General features: G+C 39.0%; 1 long non-coding RNA gene across 1 annotated transcript; it reads right to left on the bottom strand.

Annotated features, from left to right (window-relative positions):
• Positions 1-1,991: 1,991 nt before the first annotated feature.
• Positions 1,992-13,200, bottom strand: LOC127363921 (uncharacterized). The gene is made up of 2 exons (XR_007884960.1): positions 13,118-13,200; positions 1,992-2,210 (listed from the first exon to the last, which is right to left on the bottom strand). It is a non-coding gene; the product is annotated as an uncharacterized LOC127363921 (long non-coding RNA).
• Positions 13,201-14,197: the final 997 nt, after the last annotated feature.

The raw sequence follows: 14,197 nt of genomic DNA on the forward strand, positions 1-14,197 counted from the left end.
AATAAAATTATTACTATTAGAGAGAAAATTAATCACCAACTGCCATCAACAATTATCAGTGGCTCTCCAAGTTCAGGGACTTCTGTCAATGTAAACTCAGATATATATTTAGACTGTTTTTCTGCTATCGACCTTCATCAGTTAACTTCAATCATTTCTTCATCAAAGCCATCAACCTGTCTATTAGACCCGATCCCAACTAGGCTGCTTAAAGAAGTTGTTCCCTTAATTGGCACTTCTTTACTGGATATGATTAATCTTTCTTTATTATCAGGATATGTACCACAGTCCTTTAAAGTAGCTGTAATTAAACCCCTTCTTAAAAAGTCCACTCTTGACCCAGGGGTTTTAGCCAACTATAGACCGATCTCTAACCTCCCCTTCCTCTCTAAGATTCTGGAGAAAGTAGTCGCCAAAGAGTTGTGTGACTTTCTACATAACAATAGTTTATTTGAGGATTTTCAGTCAGGATTTAGAGTTCATCATAGCACAGAGACAGCTCTGGTTAAAGTTAATAATGACCTTCTGACTGCTTCTGACAATGCACTTGTCTCTGTACTTGTATTATTAGATCTTAGTGCTGCATTTGACACCATTGACCATAATATTATTTTACAGAGACTTGAGCATCAAATTGGCATTAAAGGAACCGCACTAAGCTGGTTTAAGTCATATTTATCAGATCGCTCGCAGTTTGTACATGTTAACGATGAATCTTCAATAAATACTACAGTTTGTCATGGAGTTCCACAAGGTTCTGTACCTGGACCAATACTATTTACTTTATATATGCTCCCTTTAGGCAACATTATTAGGAATCACTCCATTAACTTTCACTGTTATGCAGATGATACGCAGTTATATCTATCAATCAAACCCAATGAAATTAATCAATTATCTAGACTACAAACATGTCTTACGGACATAAAATCCTGGATGACCTGCAATTTTCTGATGTTAAACTCAGAAAAAAACGAAATTCTTGATCTTGGCCCCAAAAACCTTAGAGACTCATTGTCTAAAGATATAGTCACTCTAGATGGCATTAACTTGGCCTCTAGCACCACTGTCAGGAATCTTGGAGTTATCTTTGATCAGGATTTGTCATTTAACTCCCACATAAAGCAGACCTCTAGGACCGCCTTCTTTCATTTACGTAATATTAGAAAAATTAGACACATCCTGTCACAGACAGATGCAGAAAAACTAATCCATGCATTTGTTACTTCAAGGCTGGATTACTGCAACTCTTTATTATCAGGTTGGCCCAATAAGTGCATTAAAACGCTCCAATTAATTCAGAACGCTGCAGCACGAGTACTGACAGGAACTAGAAAAAGAGATCACATCTCTCCTGTACTAGCTACTCTGCATTGGCTCCCTGTAAAATGTAGAATTGAATTTAAAATCCTCCTCCTCACCTATAAAGCTCTTCATGGTCAGGCCCCTTCATATCTTAAAGAGCTCATAGTACCCTATTACCCCACTAGAACACTACGTTCTCTGAATGCTGGGCTACTTGTGGTTCCTATAGTCTCTAAAAGTAGAACAGGAGCCAGAGCCTTCAGTTACCAAGCTCCTCTCCTGTGGAACCAGCTTCCAGTTGTGGTTCGGGAGGCAGACACCATCACCACATTCAAGAGTAGGCTTAAGACATTCCTCTTTGATAAAGCTTATAGTTAGGGCTGGATCAGGTGAGTCCTGAACCATCCCTTAGTTATGCTGCTATAGGCCTAGACTATCGGGGGATTTCCCATGGTGCACTGAGCTCCTCCCTTCCTCTCTCTTTATGCACTCATTCATGTTCCATTAATGCATGTTACTAACTCCACTTCTTCCCCGGAGTTCTTGTGCTTTCTCGTCTCGCAGGTTCTCATGGATCCTGGTGGAGCCTCCTGCCATGGTCCTGCTTGACTGCCATTGCCAATACTGTTGTTGCTGTGCACCTGTCTGTCTGTCTGTCTGTCTCTCTCTCTCTCTCTCTCTCTCTCTCTCTGCCTCTCTCTCTCTCTCTCTCTCTCTCTCTCTCTCTCTCTCTCTCTCTCTCACCCCAACTGGTCGAGACAGACGACCACCCACCTAGAGCCGGAGGATCTGTCCTAGATTTCTGCCTTTTAACAGGCAGTTTTTCCTTGCCCTTGTCGCCAAGTGCTTGCTCATGGTGGTACTGTTGGGTCTCTGTAATTAATGTTAAAGAGTTCGGTCTAGACCTGCTCTATTTGAAAAGTGTCCTGAGATAACTTCTGTTATGAATTGGCGCTATACAAATAAAATTGAATTGAATTGAATTGAATTATTATTCATCCCCCATTGTTATGGCTATTGTCGTAGTCGTCATCATCTTCTTCATCTTCATCATCATTATCGTATTCATCATCATCAGTCATTTCTTCCCGTATAGTTGTTGTGCACCCTCTCCTCTCTCTCTCTCTCTCTCTCTCTCTCTCTCTCTCTCTCTCTCTCTCTCTCACCTAGAGTCGGGGTCTGACCGAGGTTTCTGTCTCTTAAAAGGAAGTTTTTCCTTGCCGTCGTAGTGTCCTGGAAAGAAGACCACAACGGAATTAGTTTTTTTTTTCATTATCCTTGACATTTTGAATGAATATGTTTTAGTCACATTGTTGGACATGGTATAGATGTATATATTTGAGAAGCCAAATAAATTAAATAAAATCAAATAGTGTGAACATGTTTGAATTGCATTTCAGTGAATTTACTATATTTGTTGAAGTAGCTGATTGTAAATACAGTCAGTGAATGCTACTGAGCCAAGATCCAAATAGATAATTTAAAGTCTATAACAGAGAATTCCTGAATAAGATTGTGAATTACAATCATGTGTCAATATGTTTGATATATGTATATATCAAACATATATGTCCATGTCCACAGAATCTAATGCTAACTGAATATCACACTAAGCAAGGTAGACCAGATGTCCTTCTCTTCAGCAATGTTTACCAGCTCCTCCGTCTGAGGTATTCACAGGCCAGAAGAGATATTTAATCCCTCCAGCAAGTTCTGGGTCTACCCTCAGGGTCTCTTCCCAGTTGGACTAATACGGAAAACCTCTAAAAAAAGGTGCCCAGGAGGCATCCTAATCAGTTACAGAGACCACCAACAATTTTCATACATAAAAAATATAATGCAAAGTGCTTCACACAATAACACACCATGAGATTATTACAATTCACCACCAGTTTGTAACCTGCTGTTATGTCTGGCAGTGATTACAGGATGTATTGAGTAAGAGCTTGGGGTGTTACTATACTTATGGGTACTGCAGGGGGAGCTTGTGGTGCTGAGCTTGTGGTGCTCTGAAGGGTAGTTAAGAGTGCAACTGATTCATATGGGCTTAGTCAGCTGGTCAATGGTATGCTGATTGTTCATGTGGTGCAAGAGGATGTGGTTCGAAGAGAGTCAGTAACGTCCTGCATCTAAACTAAAACAAACACCATAACGCTCTTAGCAAAGCTCTACAACTTAGATTAAACGGTCTATGATTTTGAAAGAAAATTACCTAGCATTAAGATCACCTCAATGTTAATTACCTTGAGGAATATTTAACTTTAATCACCACCAATATATGACTGCTGTGGTCCTGTCTCTGATGACTGGTCCTGTCCTCTCTCTGAACCAAGAGACCAGAGCATGGGTTTTTAGAGTGTAGCTGTGATCCTTGAAGATTGAGATGGATGCCATCCTGCTTGAAAGAGTCATAATGCTCCCATAAAAGATTAAAATTGTCAATAAAAACCACACAGTGTTTCTGCAAATCAGTGGAAAGCCACGTGTGGAGACTCAGAAGCCTGAAGAAACGCTCATATTCCACAAGCTTTGCAATAATCTTAGTTTTGACTGTGGACTTGTTGTGGTGGGTGTCCGTTGTTTCCATTTATAAGCTAACCTGAGGTAGTGTTGCACACAGTTGACACTGTAGGGAAGTGGGGAGAGACGGCGCTCAGTGCAAATAAACCTCACATCCTTTAAACCATTTGAAGAAAATCCAACCCTCAACAGTAACTTTGTCAATGGAAATAAAAAGTGATGAATAAATTAAAACAATGCATTATATGCTTCAGAACCTTATTTAAATTGTTAATTTGGCTTTTTTTAAACAAAATTCATTGAGGTGGAGGAGTAATGACCCTGACCTCTGCAGTGGGTAATACAGAGGGCCTACTGATAAAATGTAACTGACTTCGCTGATACCAGTTCTCCCTCCAAACTAAAGTGAAAAGTTGGCAGCCTTGTAATGGCAATAAATCCTAAGAATCTAGTGGTATATTTCTTCATATATAATAATCATATACATGATTGACATTCTTTCAGATGTCAGAGTGATTAGATTTTTCTGATTCTCTTGTCATTTGATTCGAAGAATAAACATATAATTGTAATACTACGTGTGGACATTTATTCATTATTTTTAACTTTACATATCAACATATTGAAAGCAGAAAATCAAATATATCATGGTAACACTGAGGGTCATCATTCTCTACAGGACTCACCACATTTTGTATTACAAGTCAGTATGTTATCAATTATAAAGTTATTGTTAAAATTATGTATATTATTTTTAAAAATACTTTTGTGACCATAAACCCACTATTTGGAGCCTGTGCTTCTTCCTCTTGTGATCAACGAGGGGAAATCATCTAATATTTCACTGAAAAACAAAGATTAGAGAAAAGTCCAAGAAACCGAAGACAGATTTGTGCATCAACTTTGTTTTTCTTCTTTTCTTCTCTCAGGACCTCCACTTGTCAGTAGTAATCTGCAATACAGATGATGATAAGATAAGATAAGATAAGATAAGAAAACCTTTATTTGTCCCGCAATGGGGAAATTGCAGTTTGCAGCAACATACAGAAAGGACAGAATAAGAGATAACAAGAGCAAAGAGTAGCTTATAAAAGATAAATAATGAAATAAAGTAGCATTGCACAGATTGGTGTCAAACTGGTGTTTTGAAGTTTTTACACCTTGTGGTGTAATACTATTGCACATATTAAGAGTGTTCGCTGTGGAGTCTAACAGCAGCAGGAAGGAAAGACCTGCTATATCTTTCCTTCACACATCGAGGGTGAAGCAGTCTGTCACTGAAGATGCTCCTCAGTTCTGTCAGGTCACCATGCAGGGGGTGGGACTCATCGTCCAGCATGGATGACACTTTAGCCAGGACTCTCCTGTCACCCACCTCCCACACTCAGTCCAAAGGGCAGCCCAGGACAGAGCTGGACTGATGATGATGATGATGATGATGATGGATTTTTTCATTCAAGTTAACTTATGGCACCTTAACTGAACACTATCCTATCATAGGATTTGTAATATTCAGCCAATACAGTTCCTAGCTTCTGATTTGGACCATATGTCAGCCAGATACTGTTTCATAGGGAATTCAAATAAATGCTCAACCTCCACCCACAGACACCCTAAACCCCACACCAATCCCACCCTCACTGTAGCATGAAAGGCCAGTTTTGTATGTGGGACAAGCTGTATGAAGGTGTAAACTATTTTATTGTGTCATTATCTTTTTGGTAGTTATTCCAGTGAATTTATTAATAATGAGTTCCCTATATTAATACCCAATGTCAGCCAGTAGATGGTGGTGTTTACTGCTGTTAGGTGAAAATGAATGACAGAAAAAAAAATCCTTAGTAGTGATGCAGAGGTCAGAAACAAAATGCCAAAAATACAAATATAAAACTGTGGAGCAGTAAATGAACAGAAATGTCATTTTTCCATCATGTTTTCCATCGTTTGAGGTTCGACTGGAGCTTTTTCTTCTTTTTTTAAAGTCACTTCTTCTTCTGCAATGGCAACTGCAGAATTGGTTTCGGCTACTGTTCATCTCAATAAACCCACCCTTAAAATTCACCTGATTTTCTCTAAATTTGGTTAAAATACGTCTTACATTTGTACTGTCAAAGTAGTGTGTGTGTGTGTGTGTGTGTGTGTGTGTGTGTGTGTGTGTGTGTGTGTGTGTGTGTGTGTGTGTGTGTGTGTGTGTGTGTGTGTAGTGTGAATAACTGCTTAACCAAACATGTTTTGTGTCTTTTGCAATCGATAAGTTGAGATGTTCCTTTATTGATCCCCTGTAGGAGAAATTTAGATCTGGCAGAGCAGCACAAGGGAATGTAGTGCAATGAGTAAAGAAAGAGAATAAAAATATAATAAAATACAAAATATAATAAAATACAAAATATATACAATAATAATGGATTAGGGTTCAAATTCACTAAGTCCACTGCACTTTTATTTATTACTCTTAATACATCAGTAATATTATCCGTGTATATAAAATGCATTTTTCAAATTACAAATGACTTGAATTTTAATCAAATACATATTTACTTTGCATTTGATGAGTGAGTATTTGTAATTTGTAATAAGATACTTTTGATTAATTTGTGATCATCTCTGGATGTCAGTCAGAGCTCTTTCAGACTGCCTCAACCAGCAGTATCCCACAGACCACTGTCTGTGTTCAAGAGCAAGCATGGCCACCAAAACCATTTATTAGTTTCTGTACATACCCTTACCTGCCTGTGTGAGCCCTTCAAGCTAAGATATTAGTCTCTTCTTTTCATATTTCTGCTTTATCTTAAAAACTTTGTCTGGAAAATGGAATCTGAAGCAAATCAGCTCTGATTTGTTTTGAGTCACTTGAATTCAACTGTTTCAACATTAGATATCGACGTAGCTGAGTTCAGGTACCTGTGTGTGGGTTGTAGGTATTTCCAATGTTTGTGACAACATGTCTGAAGAAAATGATCGTGGAAAAGGGTGCGCTGCCTGTATCAAACACAGAAAGCCACCTGTTTGACTGAGAGAGAGCGGTAGCATTGTATATATATTACAGTCTGTGGATACCCCACTGTGACTGTTCTTTGTATTTGTGTTCTATCCACCACATTAGGTAGATTTTATATTACAAACATACTTTCAGAATGAAAATGTTAAAATATTGAATTGCTATTTTTGACTTTTCACCAAAAAAGTGACGAAATCACAGAAACATTTATCTCTGAAGAAAACAGTTAAAAACTATTTATTGTTACAGAAGCTGAAAACTGTTTCAAACAATTTAGCTAATCAAGTTTCTGAAGAAAATATTTCACAATTCAATCACAACAATTATCTAATCACTCATCTAATCTTACAGCAAGAATTATTTACTGGTATTTACTAGTATTGCTGATCGACTCATGGCAGCTTTCGTCACCAACTCTGCAGACTGTGGCCTGCTACGTAGCCTTAGTCTGACACTTCCCAACAAGAGTTAGCCTCTCTGAGCCACTAGCTTAGTTGCAAAAGAGCTAGCACACAGAAACTTTTACACTTTTTTAACCACTAGACCACTAACCACTCCCAATGAGCAGGTCGGCACCTTGCCGCTCTGCCATCAGAATGTGTTAATGGGTCAATGTTGGCATGTGTTGTGAAGCTCGTGAGGGGTTGGTAGAAGAGCGCTAAACACAGTCCATTTACCAATGCAGTTCATTTTACAACACACATTAAAGCTCCAGTGTGTAACATTGAAGAGGATCTATAAGCAGAAATGGAATATAATATTCATAGGTATGTTTTCATTCGTTTATAATCACTTGAAAATAAGAGTCATTGTGTTTTCGTTACCTTAGAATGAGCTGTTTATATCTTCTACAGAGGCTTTGATATGAAAGACAGATGTTAATGTTTTTATTTGACACAATGATATTGCAGTCTGCAGACTGTCAGTTATTGCGCACTCATTGAGCCCAGTGATTTCACTTAGGAGGGACATTTTGTGTGTGCAGCAGACCCATGTGCAGGAAATACAGTTTTGTTTTTTGTACACGGTCAATAGGTACTGATTTTAATCTATTTCCGTATACTTCTGGTATTGTACTGGTTCCTGTTACAGACACAAAAAACATTTAGTAAATATAATACAACTGTGAGAATATGGCTGTAATTATCTTATCCAGCTATCATCCATGTTTTTTCTGCTTTGTAGCGTGATAAGGATGGTTATGACGTGATGAGGAAGAATTCTTGATCTGTCCAGTGATTTGACAAACTTTGCCTCAGAAGCCTGTGCTGACCTTTGCATGACTCGAATGTCACAAATGGAAAGTTGGAAATGTCTTAATTTACAACTAGTCTGATACCCAATCATAAAGAGGCCAGGTGAGACGGCAGCTCTCGAGGACCCGGACCAAGAAGACCAGAGGACCAGAGGACATTAACCAGGAGTGTTCCAGCATCTTTTTTTTTGGAGCACTTTCAGGCACAGACTGATCCAACCCCTGAGCCTCAAAACGCTTTGCAGGCTCATTTATACCATCAGCCATCAGACACCATAACGCCACAGCACCCATTACCTCCAACCACCTCAACCACAGCTCCCAGTACCTCCAGCCTCAACAACCACAGCACCCAGTACTTCCAATCTCCACTAATTGAGACTGCTAACTATTAAACTGTTAAGCACAACTCTTTTTCTCGCACAATACCTTGAAACATTGGACATGTACAGTTATACCGTTATACATAATTCCACTTTATTTTATATAGTGTGTGTATTTATTATGCTTTTATCATATTTTATTGTATTTTATTTAGAGACAGCAAAAGTCGACATGTAGGACTGAACACATTCTTTCTGTCACTGTCCAAAGGTCATGGCCATAGATAAGGGTTGAAATGTAGATCTACTGGTAAATCCAAAGCTCTGCTGTGACGCTTTGATTTTATAATCTTAATTTGCTCACTGCTTCTGCTCCTTATTTTGGCACTCTGTCTGTCTGTCTTTCTCTCTCTCTCTCTCACTCTCTAAGTATCCTGAGATAACTTCTGTTATGAATTGGTGCTATACAAATAAAATTTAATTGAATTGAATTGTCGCTGCACCTTTACGTAAAAGAATGTTTGCAGGAAATGAGACGGATAGATAATTGTGTGTTTAGTGATTATTATAAAAATGTTTTAGTGATACCTCACTTATCAATGAGAAATACACCTTTTTTATTTTATTGCAAATAAGAATTTAGACTATTTTATTTCTTATTTTGAATTGAATATTATGTATAAGTATAATTTTCTAACTTAGATACATATTAGGCCCATGTATCTTTCAACAATTCCTTGAATATGTTTTCAGACCACTATTGAGGCTACTTAATGTCTAAAATGGAATAATATCAGCTTTTATAGAATGCGTTCTTGTTTTTAATTACATAACAATTTCTCATGTCAGTATTATTGTATTTCATTTTGATGAGCACCTCTTTATAATTTGTCACAGTATACTTTTTTTGTTTTACAATTTCAATCTTTTATGGGAGTGCTATGACTCTTTTAAGCAGGATGGAGTATCACCATTCTGCACCACATGAACAATTTGACTAACCCAAAATGAGTAGCACTACTAGCTCAGTCCTTGCAGTAACCATAAATGTAGCAACACCACAAGCTCTTACTCAATAGTTCCTGTAATCACTGCCGGACATAAGAGCAAACTCAGATCAGATCAGTTTATTGTTTGTATCAAATACAAAGTTCTACAACAAGTTATATTTTGTTTGTGTGAAAAGTACTGAGGTGGTCCAAGGAGCTCATTAGGAGGCCTTCCTTTGGAGGTTTGCTGGAGGGATTAAATATCTCTTCTGGCCTGTGGTTACCTCAGAAGGAGGAGCTGGTAAACGTTGCTGGGGAGAAGGACATCTGGTCTACCTTGCTTAGCCTGCTGCCACCGCGACCTGAACCCGGATAAGTGGAAGAAAATTGATGGATGGATGATGAGATAATTACAGTTGTATTCTCACAATTGTACTATTGTATTGTTTCTTAATTATTTATGTGTCTGTAACAGGAACCAGTATGCCACTGTGCAAGAAGTATGCAGAAACTGATTACAATCAGTGCCCATTTCTCTTTCACACAAAACAAAACTTTATTTCCTGTTTGTCTCTGCTGCATACACAAAATGTCCCTTCTCAGTGAAATGCTTTATCTTAATCACTGGTTAAAAACTGACAGCATGCAGAACAGCAATATAATTCTCATGATATCATTCACAGAGTGGTGACCTGAGTTATTCAGATCCCCAACATGAGTTGCTGTGTGATATTCAGTTAGCATTAGATTCTGTGAACATGTAGTTGTTGATTTTCTCATCGTCCTGTAGAACACTGTACGATGCTTGAAATAAATACGCTTGTCAAAAAAGTCTGAAAATGTTTTTAAAATACTGCAGCGTATGTTTGAGCATGAGCATTTATAAAGAATATGTTGGCTCTCTCTTGCAGTCAAGGACTGACACTAAGAGTAAAAGCCAAATTCAGTGTTTTTTTCCAGCAGAAATTTCTTTACATTTTGTCAAACTGGCATTATTATTATTATATTATTATTAGCTATTCCTGTTTGTTATATATGGATATACAGACAACTATCACTGGATTGTTAGTATTCTTCTATGATATCAGCAGTGATGGGAATAACGGCGTTATAAATAACGGCGTTACTAACGGCGTTACTTTTTTTCAGTAACAAGTAATCTAATTGATTACTCTTCCCATCTTAATAACGCCGTTACCGTTACTGCCAAAAAATGCAGCGCGTTACAATAATTGAAGCTGTTTTTTTCATCAGACCAACTAGATCTCTGAGCCGTGAGGCAAAAACTTTTTTTTACTGTTGTTCCTTGTTTAGTGGGCAGTGCACGAGACAAACGCATAAATGCTGACGATTGGCTGAGGTTGAGTAAAATTTCATGGTAAGCCAATCAGAGGTACAGTTGGTCGGTGTTCGAAAGCACGCATAGTCGGACACACAACGAACAACACAAGCGAGTCAGTCAATGAGAGACAGGTATGGCGAGCCCAAATAATCAAAAAGTAGCCTTCTCTAAATGGAAGTATAGCCATTACTTTTCACTCCAAGAAATCAAAGCAACAAATGTCTTCGTGAAATGCACATTAAGCCCTGGGCAAAAGTTCCTATCCACGTCGGTGTCAAGTAATTCAAACTTACTCAAACATCTTTCAACATTGCATGCTTCCACGAAATTAGTGGCCAAGACCACCGAAGGAGAAGGAGACAGTGCCACAAAACCCAAGCAACTGAAGCTTGATTTTAAGGCCCTGCCACCACATGTTTTGTCTCAGACGGAACTGAACAAACTGGTAGCCAGGTATGTAGTGGAGAATATGCTGCCATTATCTACGGTTGAGTCGGACTCATTAAGGGCACTAGTTGCCAAAATACCGGTCAGAGGAGGGGTAGCCCTACCGTGTAGAAAGACGTTTTCGAACTATATAGATGCCCAATATACTCAAATGAATGTGGAGCTCAAACAAACGTTTGAGAAGTTAGAATATGTGTCTACCACAGCAGACATATGGACTGCATGTAACAAGAGCTATCTAGGCGTAACAGCGCATTGGATAAATCCGCAAAGCATGGAGCGAGGTGAGGCAGCCCTGGCACGCAGGAGGTTCAAGGGACACCATACATACGACCAAATTGCAACAGAGCTTGATCATATCTACTCCTCATATGGGATATCATTAAAAATCAACACAACAGTCACAGATAATGGCTCAAATTTTGTAAAGGCCTTCAAAATGTATCAGCTAGTGGAGCGGGATGACTCTGATGATGACGAGGATGAGGTGACGTTTACTGACATCAGTGAGGCCTTGCAGACCCGTGTTGTTTCTGATGATGATGGTGGTGATGAAGATGATACTGTGATCACGTTGCCGCCACATCAGAGATGTGCGTCACACACCCTGAACCAGCTGGTTTAAGTCATATTTATCAGATCGTTCACAGGTTGTACATGTTAACGATGAATCTTCAATAAATACTACAGTTAGTCATGGAGTTCCACAAGGTTCTGTACTTGGACCAATACTATTTACTTTGTATATGCTCCCTTTAGGCAACATTATTAGGAATCACTCCATTAACTTTCATATTGTTACTCTAGATGGCATTACCTTGGCCTCTAGTACCACTGACAGGAATCTTGGAGTTATCTTTGATCAGGATTTGTCTTTTAATTCCCACATGAAGCAGACCTCTAGGACTGCCTTCTTTCATTTACGTAATATTACAAAAATTAGACACATCCTATCACAGACAAATGCAGAAAAACGAATCCATGCATTTGTTACTTCAAGGCTGGATTACTGCAACTCTTTATTATCAGGTTGCCCCAATAAGTCCATTAAAATGCTCCAATTAATTCAGAACGCTGCAGCACGAGTACTGACAGGAACTAGAAAATGAGATCACATCTCTCCTGTACTAGCTTCTCTGCATTGGCTCCCTGTAAAATGTAGAATAGAATTTAAAATTCTCCTCCTCACCTATAAAGCTCTTCATGGTCAGGCCCCTTCATATCTTAAAGAGCTCATAGTACCCTATTACCCCACTAGAACACTACGTTCTCTGAATGCTGGGCTACTTGTGGTTCCTATAGTCTCTAAAAGTAGAACAGGAGCCAGAGCCTTCAGTTACCAAGCTCCTCTCCTGTGGAACCAGCTTCCAGTTGTGGTTTGGGAGGCAGACACCATCTCCACATTTAAGAGTAGGCTTGAGACATTCCTCTTTGATAAAGCTTATGGTTAGGGCTGGATCAGGTGAGTCCTGAACCATCCCTTAGTTATGCTGCTATAGGCCTAGACTATCGGGGGATTTCCCATGGTGCACTGAGCTCCTCTCTTCCTCTCTCTCTTTCTGCACTCATTCATGTCCCATTAATGCATGTTACTAACTTCACTTCTTCCCCGGAGTTCTTGTGCTTTCTCGTCTCGCAGGTTCTTATCGATCCTGGTGGAGCCTCCTGCCATGGTCCTGCTAGATTGCCATTGCCAATACTGTTGTGGCTGTGCACCAGTCTGTCTGTCTGTCTGTCTCTCTCTCTCTCTGTCTGTGTCTCTCTCTCTCTCTCTCTCACCCCAACTGGTCGAGACAGACAACCACCCACCTAGAGCCGAAGGATCTGTCCTAGGTTTCTGCCTTTTAACAGGCAGTTTTTCCTTGCCCTCGCCAAGGTCTTGCTCATGGTGGTACTGTTGGGTCTCTGTAATTAATGTTTTAAAGAGTTGGTCTAGACATGCTCTATTTGAAAAGTGTCCTGAGATAACTTCTGTTATGAATTGGTGCTATACAAATAAAATTGAATTGAATTGAATTGTGAATGCTTACAAAAGTATTTCCATAGAAACTAATGGTGCAGTGAAATCACACTCACAAATGGTTTATCCTCTTTTTCAGAACATGCTGCAAAGCTGAAAGAAGTGGAGCAGCAGAAGTCTGAGTTAGAGAGGCAGGAGACTACATCGATCATCTCAGGGTCACAAACTCATTTCTTTAATCCTGCCTCCTCAAACATCATCACTTCTGTGAAGTTGGTGTTTCCTCATTCCCAAAAACCAAACTGACAACACATTTCACGTGATGTAGTGGGCTAAAATAAGTATTAGGAGCAGCAGCAGGAGACTGAGGAGATTATATATAAACCTTTATTTTATCAGGTAAGTCCCACTGACATCGAGATGTCATTTTCAACAGAGACCTGAGTACATAAGTGTTTAAGTACAAACAAAACTTATAAGATAAAATATATAATCTTATATATTCTTAAAATATATAAGATCAGGTATAAGGGAAGATAAGGAATGGATAGACTGTATTGATCCTGTCAACATCAGGGTGGGATTTAATTATGTCCCCCGTTGCTGGACATCAGCTGTTCCTGGTGGGATAGGTGACTGAGAGTGGGCGGACTGAGGATCTTGATGGACTCAAAGGTTCATCCATAGGTTGAGACATAATTTGTGTTGAATGGCTGATGTGCAGTGAAGTTGGCTGGTGACCAAACCTGTCTAACTTTATAAAACAAAAACACACCTCTGTTGAGTAATGCTGTCAGTTCATTAAGTGAAACCAGTCTGTCACAGTGTAGTATGAGGAAATAAACTCAGTGCCCATTCCTTCTTCACTCAACACAACACTTAATTTCTGTAATGGCTCATATATATATACATTAATATATATATATCCTCATTCTGACAATGGCTGAGAATAAATCATGTGAAATGGGGATAAGGAAATATTCTGTCTGACGTCCACCTCCCTCACCTTCACGCCTCTTTTTGCTGTACTACATAAACCTCACACCGGTCTACAGAGG

Source organism: Dicentrarchus labrax, unplaced genomic scaffold (genome assembly GCF_905237075.1).
Source record: "Dicentrarchus labrax unplaced genomic scaffold, dlabrax2021, whole genome shotgun sequence".
Classification (NCBI taxonomy): Eukaryota; Metazoa; Chordata; class Actinopteri; family Moronidae; genus Dicentrarchus; species Dicentrarchus labrax.